The 10,666-nt window shown below is 38.6% G+C and overlaps 1 pseudogene; it reads left to right on the top strand.

Moving 5' to 3' along the window:
• LOC102492273 (40S ribosomal protein SA-like) overlaps positions 1 to 10,666 on the top strand; it is a 55,814-nt pseudogene that overhangs the window by 40,726 nt on the left and 4,422 nt on the right.

Genomic DNA, 10,666 nt, shown 5'->3' on the forward strand with positions numbered 1-10,666 from the left:
GAAAGATATTGTATGTATCCACTTAATATATACCAACTATCCTCACTCTATGGTACAGAGCAAAATATTGGAGGACATAAAAGCAGTGAAAATACTTAATGAGGATAAGATAGTGTGGAATGGGGGGGTGAAGAGAAGAGTATAAAGAAAGATAGCAAGAGAACAAATAGAGAGGCATGACATTAGTGGGACACAGACATGGTTTATTACCTGTTGATGATGATGTGTATAATATTCTCAACTGGATTGGTCTGAGAAGTATTTCATGATGGGTAAAGTCTTTTTACAAGCAAAATGAGAAATAATGATTGATTGGTTAAAAAAAAATTGGAATAATAATAATAATGATTGGGAAAAACAATGAAAAGATGTTGAATGATGAAGTGGGATGTTAATGTCTCTGTACTGACTGACATGCATGGCATTCCCTTTTGAAAAAGCAATGTAATACACTGTAAAGTTATATGTGATCCAATGTAATAAAAATAAGATTATGATGATAACAAATAAATAAAAACATAAAAAAGATTATTTTGGGAACCAGCAGTTAGCATAATGGCTATGTCGCTGGACTCCCACGTAGTCGACCGCGGTTCATGTCCCGGACCTGGTGGCTTAAAACTCACGCCAGGCACATGTGCGTGCATGCCCAAGATCCCAAGAGGAGAATGGAGGAGAGGGGGTTGTGGCGTGATCATCCCCCCTGGGGGGTGATTTCTCGCTTTCTGTCTCTCTGTCTCTCTCTGTCCGGCGAGCGCACGCGTCCTATAGCGAAAACCTCTCAAAAAAAGAAAAAGAATTATTTTTATTTTTTAACTTGTATTTATCATTCATTTATTTTCTAACTTGACATAGAGAGACCAGAGAGAGAGGGAAAATGAGAAAACAAGCCACCAGGTCCAGGACTTGAACCATGGTCAGCCATGTGGGAGTGTCCAGTGCCTTAACCACCATACCACCTGCTGGTCCCTATTTATTTTAATTTTGATAAGAAAGAGAGAGGGTAAAAAAAGTGAGAAAGCAAAGTGCCAGGTCCAGGACTTGATCCATAGTCAGCCAGATAGAAGTCCAGAACCATCACCTGCCGGCCACAATGTAAAGGAAACTTTAATAACATCCAGAGCCCTTGATGTCCTGCAAACAAAGGTGGATGTCTTCAGATTTATTGCTGCAGAACCCACTTAAGTGGCACCAACCTTGACTTCTATGTGGAATAGTACATATACAGAAGGACAAATGATGGCATCTACATCATAAATCTAAAACAAACGTGGGAGAAGCTTCTGTTGAAGCTCAGGCCATTGTTGCCAGTGAAAACCTTGCTGATGTCACTGTCATTTCTTCTAGGAATATTGGCCAGCATAGTGCTGAAGTTTGCCATTGCCACTGGAGTCATTCCTATGGCTGGCCACTTCACTTCTGGAACCCTCACTAACCAGATGTAGACAGTCTTCCAGGAGTCGTGCCTTCTGATGGTTACTGATCCCAGGGCTGACCATTAGCCTCTCACAGAGACTGTCTCCCATGCTCTGTGCGACATATTCTCCCTAGCGCTATGTGGACATTGCTATGCCATGCAATAACAAGGGAACTCATTCAGTGGGTCTGATGCGGAAGCTGGCCACAGAAGCTCTGTACGTGTGTGGCACCATCTCCCATGAATATCGATGGGAGATCATTCTTGATCTCTACTTCCACCGTTGGAAGTGGTCACACTGAATCCCTTCTCTATTTCTCCCTTTTTGGTATTTTGGGCATACATGCACAAGTGCCCAGTGTGATTACAAAAAAATATATTTCTTAATTTGCTATAGGGCTCATGCACTCACAACAGAGAGACAGAGAAAGTGAGTGAAAAAGCACCTCCCAGTGGGGATGGCCACATCACAATCTCTCCTTCATTCTCTTCTCAGGATTTTGGGCACACACACACACACACACACACACACACCCCTGATGTGATTTTCAAGCCACCAAATCTGGGATTCAGATTGCACAGTTGACCATGTGGGACCCAGCTGCCTTAACCACCACACCATTAACTGGTTCTTTATTTTTTATTTTTTAAACACAAACTATGCATTATCCTTTCCTACTAAGAATATTTCTATTTCTTTCCCCTCCACCCCAATATTTTATTTCGACAAATTTTTGACCTAAAGAAAAGTTGAAAGAATGGAATAACAAAACTCCACAAATTCCTTATCCAGCTTCAGCGGCTGTTAACCTTGCCCTACACTTGCTGGCTCTCATGTTCAAGGGATGACAGACAGATAGGTATAGACAGGTAGATGCTAAGCCATTTGACAGTAAGTTGCCAATATCATGATATTTTTACCCCTAAATATTTCAATATATCTCTAAAGAATCTAGGCAAATTCCCCAGCTAGTTTTGCCTTTCTTCCACAAGGCAAGGGCCCAAGATAGTAATCTTGTAAAGTGTCTTACAATCTGGATTTAATTCTTTCTTCATGACTAGATTCAGATGAAACATTTGGGGCAAGATACAGCATTGGTGATAGTAAGGCCTCCCCCTCCGTCACAGTGGGAGGCACATAAATCCATTTCTTTCATAGCAGTGCTGAAAAATGGGACCCCTTAGTGTAGCTTCTGTCGGCTCTCTCATTTAAAGGTACATTTATTTCTTGTATATAATTAATAAGCAGTTCTAGCATCAATTGATAATCCTATGCTTGAATCAGCTGATATCCTAGCGATCATAGACCAGCCATTTTCTAATTTTTAGAATTTTCTAACCCTAGTCCACAGTTTATTAGAATTTTTCTGTAGAGAATTTTTGAACCCTAACCTCCTCAGCTTTTCCTGAGTATCATAACAGATTCATGGTTTAATTTTAATGGAATATATTAGGATCCTTTATCACTATAATTTATTTTGATACTTGAATGATTTCAGATTCAGTCAATACCCATTAAGGCAACTCATGTGTCCTTTGGACATGTTCCCATTTTTCTTTGAGCACTTTCATTTTAGCACAAAAGTGTCTAGGCTCACTTTGTATTTCCCTGTCCCAGACCTGTACATTTTATACCTGCAGAAGCAAAATCAAATGCAAGTGCTAGTGATAAATGTTAAAAGGAATGCAAGATAAAATTAAGTTAAGGTAATTATTTAGTGCAATTGTCATGGCCTTTAATAAATTAAACAACAGGGCCAGCAATTAGCATGATGGTTAAAGGCACTGGACTCCCACATGGCCAACCACGGCTCAAGTCTTAGACCTGGTGGTTTGCTTTCTCGCTTTCTCTCTCTCTCTTGCTTCCTCTCGCTGATCAATTCAGAAAATAATAATAATAATAATAAAGTTAAAATAAATCTAAAAAATTTAATTAAACACTGATAAACTACCAGATTTAGAGAAAAGGTTCAAGCAAAGTAGGTGGGACCAGCAGATATAGTAGTTAAGGGACTGGACTCCCACATGACTGACTGTTGCTCAAGTCCTGGCCCTGGAGGCTTGAAAACCATGCCAAGTGTGTGTGCGTGTGTGTGTGTGTGCGCGCCCAAAATCCTGACAGGATGGAGAAGGTATTGTGGAGTGGCTGTCCTCCCAGGGAGATGATTTCTCTCTTTTCCTTTCTCTGTCTCTCTCCAGTGACCCCACACAGCCTATGTCAAAAATACATAAATAAAAAAAAAAAAAAAAAAATTTGTTATTTGTTAAAAAAAAAGCAAGCTAGGTTTTTTTTTCAAAGAAAAATTATTTTTTATTTTACCTTATTTGTTTATTTATTAATTTATTTTAATTTAACTATAGAGGGACAGAGTGAAAGAGAGAGAGAGAGGGAAAGCAAGAAAGCAAGACTCCAGGTCCAGGACTCAAATTGTGGCTGGCCATGCTGGAGTTCAGAGCCCTTAACTACCACACCACTTGCCAGCCCCGCAAGCTAGGTAATTTTTCAAGCATCTAAATACATTCTTCATTTTGTTTATTAAAGAAACATAGGCTTAAGATTCTTTAAATTCTGTATCACTACCAACTACCAATGTAATGTGTGTTTCTCATATTGTTTGGGAATAATATAATTTGAAAAATAATTTTGCCAAAGGGTAGGCACACTCCCCAGAGAGAGAGAGACAGAAAGAGAGGGAGAGGGGAAAAAGCACTCCCCAGTGGAGTGTGGTCACACCAGAATCACTTCTCCATTTCTCCATACTGCTGGGATTTAGCACACGCAGCATGAGTGAATGAGTATTCAGTATCTGATGGGCTGGAGGGCCAGAGGAAGGCGATTGCAGCTCATCTCCGTCTATCTGTCTCTCTCCCTTTCACATGCACACATAAGCAGTCCATCACGAATAAAGAAAAATATTTTTCAAATGCACAAGTATGAAATTGGACAGTATCTTATGTCATATACAAAAATCTACCCAAAATGGATTAAGGACTTAGACATTGTCCCAGCCATGAACGCACCCACCTGTGGTCCCATTGCTGAAAGGCTGCTGCAGGAGAGTCTCAATATACTGAGACTGAGTCTTCAAAAAGACAGAAAGAAAGAAAGAAAGGAAGGAAGAAAGGAAGGAAGGAAGAAAGGAAGAATAGAAAACAATTCCTTTTCCTCCATTGTCCTCTCAGGATTTTGGGCACACACTCACACACATCTGGCTTGAGTTTTAAGCTACCAGGTCCAGGGCTCAAACTGCAGTTAACTATGTGGGAATCCAGCAACATAACCATTACACCATTTGCTGGTCCCAACTACTCAATATCTTAAGGGACCAGCAGGTAGTGTGTTGGTTAAGGTGTTGGACTTCCCCATAGCCAAATGCAATTCAAGTCCTGAACCTAGCAGCTATCTCTCTCTCTCTCATGAGTGTTCATGCTCTATGGAAAACTCAAATAAAATACTAAGTAAAATTAATTAAAAAAAAATAGAACTTCAATATGATCCAGCAATCCTACTATTAGATATGTATCCAAAGGAATTGAGATCAGTATGTCAACAGAATACCTGCATTCTCATTTTCATTGCAACACTATTAGCAATAGCCAAAACATGGAATCAACTGAAGGGCCCATTTGGTGGGTAAATGGATAAAGGAAGTGTGAGTGTATAAAACTACTAAGTTGTAAAACAGAGGAAATAGTGTAATTATGTAATAGATGAGCCTGGATGACATTCAGGAAATAAGCCAGGTACAGAAAGACGGCATGATCTCATTTATATGTGGACCCTAAAGAAATAAAACTCACAGAAACAAAGTAGAATGTGATTGCCAGGGAAGGCAGGAGAGGGAAGGGGTGAACAGAGAGATGTTAGTCAAAGGGAATAATATTTTATTTAGACAGGAAAAATAAGCTCAGGAGATCTATTGCACAGCTTGGTGACTGTAATTAGCAGTAATTTATTATATGCTTGAAAATTGCTAAAAGAGAACATCTTAATTGCTCTCACCACAAAAAATAGTAAGTATGTGACGTGATGGATAGTGTTAATTAGCTTGACTTAATCATTGAACAATGTATACATATATCAAACATCCTGTTCTATCAGAAACTACACTTAATTTGTGGTCAATTATACCTTAATTAAAAAATAAACTTTTAAAATAAATATTTTTTTTAAAAAAAGAGAGAGTTCAGCAGTTTTTAAATCCTGCATTCTGTGCTCCAAATCTGTGAATACGAAAGGAATACAGTTTCATTGAATACGTCAAGGACTGCTCACAATATGTCCCTTGCCCTACTTAGGCAGTGGTCAATAATAAGCATTTTTCTCAGTTTCTTTCCTTCTTTCATGAGAGAGAAAGAGAGAGAAATGAGCACCGTCAACAAGGTCTTACACTGTGATCCTCCTCCCCTTCTCAGCCAGCTAGGATCATGGTGAGCACACCTTGAATGCACAGACTCAGAGGGATCCATCCTTCCAAATGGATCCAGCATCGCTTTAGCAGTGTCCACTACGCCACTAGGCTAGCGTAAGCAACTCTTTCTAATGGGAATTATGTCTGCCTTGAAAATATCATCTCTGCTAAACTGAAAATAAATAAATAAATAAATAAAGCCTAAGTATAATCCAACCAAATGTTGAAAGAATTGGAGAAATGTAAGACAAGATACTATCAGGAAATTTTTTGACCTAGAAATCATTTTGAAAAATAGATAGATAAATAAAGAATGTGAACATTTTAATAGTGACAACCAAAAGCTACTTAATAAAGGCATAATACATGCACTTGATTTTTAAAATGACAACTGGGACCAGCATATGGCATAGCAGTTGCGTTGCTGGACTCCCACATGGCCAACCGCAGTTCAAGTCCAGGATCAGGTGGCTTGAAAAATCACACCAGTTGTGTATGTGTGCATGCCCCAGATCCCAAGTGGAGAATGGAGAAAGGATTGCGGTATGATAATCCCCTGGGAGGTGATTTCTCACTTTCCCTCTCAATGTGTCTGCCTCTGTCTCTATCTCTCTCTCTGTCTCTCTCTCTCTCTCTCTCTCTCTCTAGCGAACACACGGACCCTGAGGCAAACACCTCTAAAAAAAAAAAACCAAAAAACAAACAAACAAAAAAACAAAAAAACCTACAATTAAATCTTCTGTAAAATGGCGAGCAGATGGTGTGGTATTAAGGCACTGGACTCCCACATGACTAACTGTGGTTCAAGTTCTGGACCTGGTGGCTTTCTTTCTTATTTCTTTTCTCTCTCTTTCTCTCTCTCTCTCTCTGGTCAAAAAAATTTCTAAATAATTAATTTATTGAACTTTATTTATTTATTTACTTATTTTAATTTGACCAGAGAGGGAAGGATGGAGCAAGAGAGAGAGAGAAAGTGAAAAAGCAAGTCATCAGGTCCAGGACTCGAAACACAGCCGGCCACATGGGAGCCCAACACCCTTAACCACCACATCACCTGCCAACCCACTCTGATAAATTTTTTAAAAATAAAATTAAAATGTATTAAATAATTCTTTAAAACAAAAAAAACTTCTTTAAAACCGGTTGAGTAGAACGTTCCTTACTGCACCAGAATTGCTGATGGTCATAATCTCAGTTAAAATGATCACCATAATTGTTTTAAAACTTTTGGAATGCATTGAATTTATTAAAAAATGATCAGTTTGTAACTCTTTTGTTTTTATAGCAACATTTGAAAATATATAAAAATAAATCAAGTGTACAGTGGGAACTTCAAGTATGATAAGAACAGTTTTTTGTCTTTTTTTGATACATGTCAGTTTTATTTCTATCTACTTTTTAAAAATTCATGATAGAGTGTGCATGTGCATGCACGTGCAAGTGAGAGAGCTAGAGAGAGAGCAAGAGGCGCTCCCCGGATGGGTCTTGTCACACCGTGATCTCCTTCCCCCAGCCCTCCAGCCAATCAGGACTTTGGGTGCAAGTGTGTGGACCTGTTGTGTTTCAGGTCATCTGGGCCAGGGATCCAAACCCACAGTCAGCCATGAGGCTTCCAGCACTGCAGTTCAGTATGTTGCCAACTATGCCACCGGGATGGGCCTCAATCTCCTTTTTAATATTTGTTAACTCACTAAATGGAAATGTCATATTACATTTGTAGACAAATCACTCTTCTTCCTTCAATACTTCAATCAAATTGAATAACACGAGTACTTGAGAAAATAAGAAAGTTTGAAATTAACCTTTCTTATGAATGTTATTAAACTTTATAAATATAATTTTAATTATGTCATAAGATTATTTTACCGAAAATCATTTCTTTATAAATCATGGTACAAAAATTGTGAAATGATCATAAAAATTCAAAATGGAAGTCTATGAAAGTATATGTTACCATGAAAGGAACTCACTCATCAAAAATCTGGAAAACTCTTCCAATCGACTTAATTCTTTCCCAAAGAGTTCCAATACACGCAATGTATATAGCACTGAAGAAACAGTTCATTTGCTGGGCACCTAAAACTAACTTCTTTTTTCCTCACCACAAGTTTCTATCTTCTACAATATTTTACAATCAAAGTGTTAACGCACACATGCACATACACCTACATTCAGTCGGTAAAAATGAAATATATAGGTCTCCCCAATAAAATGCATCTATACCTAAGTAAATTAAAAACATCCTAGATTGTTTTAAAGAAAGAGACATCCAGAAAATCTTTTACAACTTAAAACAATAAACACAAAATTGATTCCAATTCCTAGCATTTAAACCTAACAGGTAAAGGTCAGCCTTGATGGGCAGAATTTTATGTATTTCAAAATGTGTATCATTTCAATTAAATTCTAAATACTTAGGTGAAGTGTACAGAGAAAATTATTCTCCTACTGCAGAGTAACAGGGATTTAGCTTGGCTCCCTGAGGTCTATACAAATCACTTAATCCCATTTCCTCAGTCTGTGGTTGGGAATTACATCCCCACCATATAGAGATGGGATGACCAAGTGCTCTAAGTTCTATAACCGGCTTTGAAGTTTGGTCACACGAATGTACTGGTTGAATAGTAGCACTATTGTTTTCTTTGTGTTTCATTACTTTTTTGACCCAGGGTTTCCACTGGTAAAAGCCCATAACAAAGCACTCATGGCGTGTGTGTTTCAAATTGCCACAAATATAGACTGCCTGTGTGTATACACAAAACATCCCCTGACTCATTGATAAGTTGGTGTGAACCATTATTTGATTTTTTTTTAACTTTTCCATTCTTTGAATTTTCCTTCAGAGGAAATTTTGAAATTAATCAGAATTATCTCATTAATACAGGTCGAAAATATTCTGAAAGTAGCATCCTATGTTGGATAATGTTGTTTATCTCACAGATATTATTCAGATCTAAAATAAAATATGGGATTTTGTTGACTACCTAATGAGTAAGTCATCGAGAAGAGTTGATATTTAAAATGTGTATAAATGATGCGGTCAAATCAATGTGACTTGTCGAAATTCCAGGAAAAGTGACAGCAGGAAACCTATGTCATTTATATCCATTACAAGAAGTATCCTAATAAAATAAGACATTTTTCTCTTCTCCGTTCGTTGTCAATTTCTATTTCAGAGTGATGTGAAGGCTTATGTTCTTATTTACTCTAAAATTTTTAGACTGACTTTTTTTAAATTATGCTCCATTCCTTTCAGAAGAGAAAGACAAGCACTTTGAACGGTTCCTCACACTGCCGTCCATCCCATCCACCAGGCTCCCAGCCAGCCAGGAGCATGGAAAGTACAGGCATGGCTCGCAGGTACAAGTCGAACCCTGATCTCTTACAGGGTTTTCAGCACTGCAAAGTGCTGTGATGCCACTCTGCCACCACAGCTAATCCTGAAACTTTTTAATTGTTATTCTACTTTATTCTATGATTAAAATATGATACTCATTTATGAGAAATGATAGTAAAACAATTTGAATAATACTGTGTTGTACCCTGTCACGAAATCCCCAAGAGACCACCAAGGAGCCGATTCCTATGTAAACACACAAGGGTCGCTTTTATTTGGGCTCGAGTCAGGACTCCCAATCTTACTGGCACAGCGGGTCAGAGTTGAGAGCCCCAGTGTTAGTTGGGCTGTGTTTTTATTTAGCTGTTGTGGGGGGAGGTCAAGGGGTGCTGAGGAATGCACTCAGGCAGCTACACATTGGCTGTAGATTTCAAGAAACATACTTGTCTTTTACTGATTGGCAAGTTACTTCAGGTCTCTGGTATTTCCTTTGTTTCTTATCACTGGCCAGCCCCAGTAGGGTGATAGTCTTGTGACCTTTTCCTACGTGATTGGCTCACCTCCTTGAAATGGTGCCAATTCTCAGAAAAGTAGGTTTAACAAAATGGAGTCACTCTGGCCCTTCAACTGAATCATTCTACATGCCCATATTAGTCCGATTTCATCAATGTAAACTTCTTAGAAAACTATACATATATTCAATGGTATATTTTGAAATTCTTTTTTCAAAGAATTATTTATTTAATATTATTATTTAATTTGCTATAGGGCACATGCACTCACCTGAGAGAGAAACACAAAGAGAAAGAGAGAGATGGAAAGTGAGAAAGCAAACTGCCAGGTCTGGGACTTGAACTGCAGTCAGCCATGGGGGAGTCCAATACCTGAACCACCATTCCATCTGCTTGCATATAAAATTTCTTTAAATGCCAAAGGGCTTGTGTATGCATAAGAGAGAGTGAGAAAGTAAAAGAAAAAAAGAGGAATCATTCCCCATTGGGATCTGGTAAACGCTGTACTCCTTTTCCTTCAATTTTCCATCATATCAGGATCCTAGGCATATGCATGTTTTTCAAACTTCTAGAGCTCAGGACTTGAAGCCTGGTGGGGTCTGGCTTTCTGGCACCGTGCTTAACTGTTGTGCTACACAGCTGACCCTAGAGGATATATTTTGAAATAGTTTCATAGCTATTGCTTTATGAATATTAGGGGTTCATAAATTGCTTGATACTGAAACATGAATAAATAAATGAATAAATGAACAAAGAAATTCATGAATTGCCTTCAGACTTTGTAGTATTTTTTAATATAAAAAATTATGGGGAACCAGCAGTTAGTGTAATGGCTATGTCGCTGGACTCCCATGTAGTCGACCACAGTTCTCACCCCGGACCCGGTGGCTTAGAACTCACGCTGGGCGCGTGTGCATGCGTGCCCAAGATCCTGAGAGGAGAATGGAGGAGAAGGGATTGCGGCGTGACCATCCCCCCTGGGGGGTGA

The sequence above is a fragment of the Tupaia chinensis genome, unplaced genomic scaffold (assembly GCF_000334495.1).
Source record: "Tupaia chinensis unplaced genomic scaffold, TupChi_1.0 Scaffold143868_1, whole genome shotgun sequence".
In the NCBI taxonomy this organism is placed as follows: domain Eukaryota; kingdom Metazoa; phylum Chordata; class Mammalia; order Scandentia; family Tupaiidae; genus Tupaia; species Tupaia belangeri.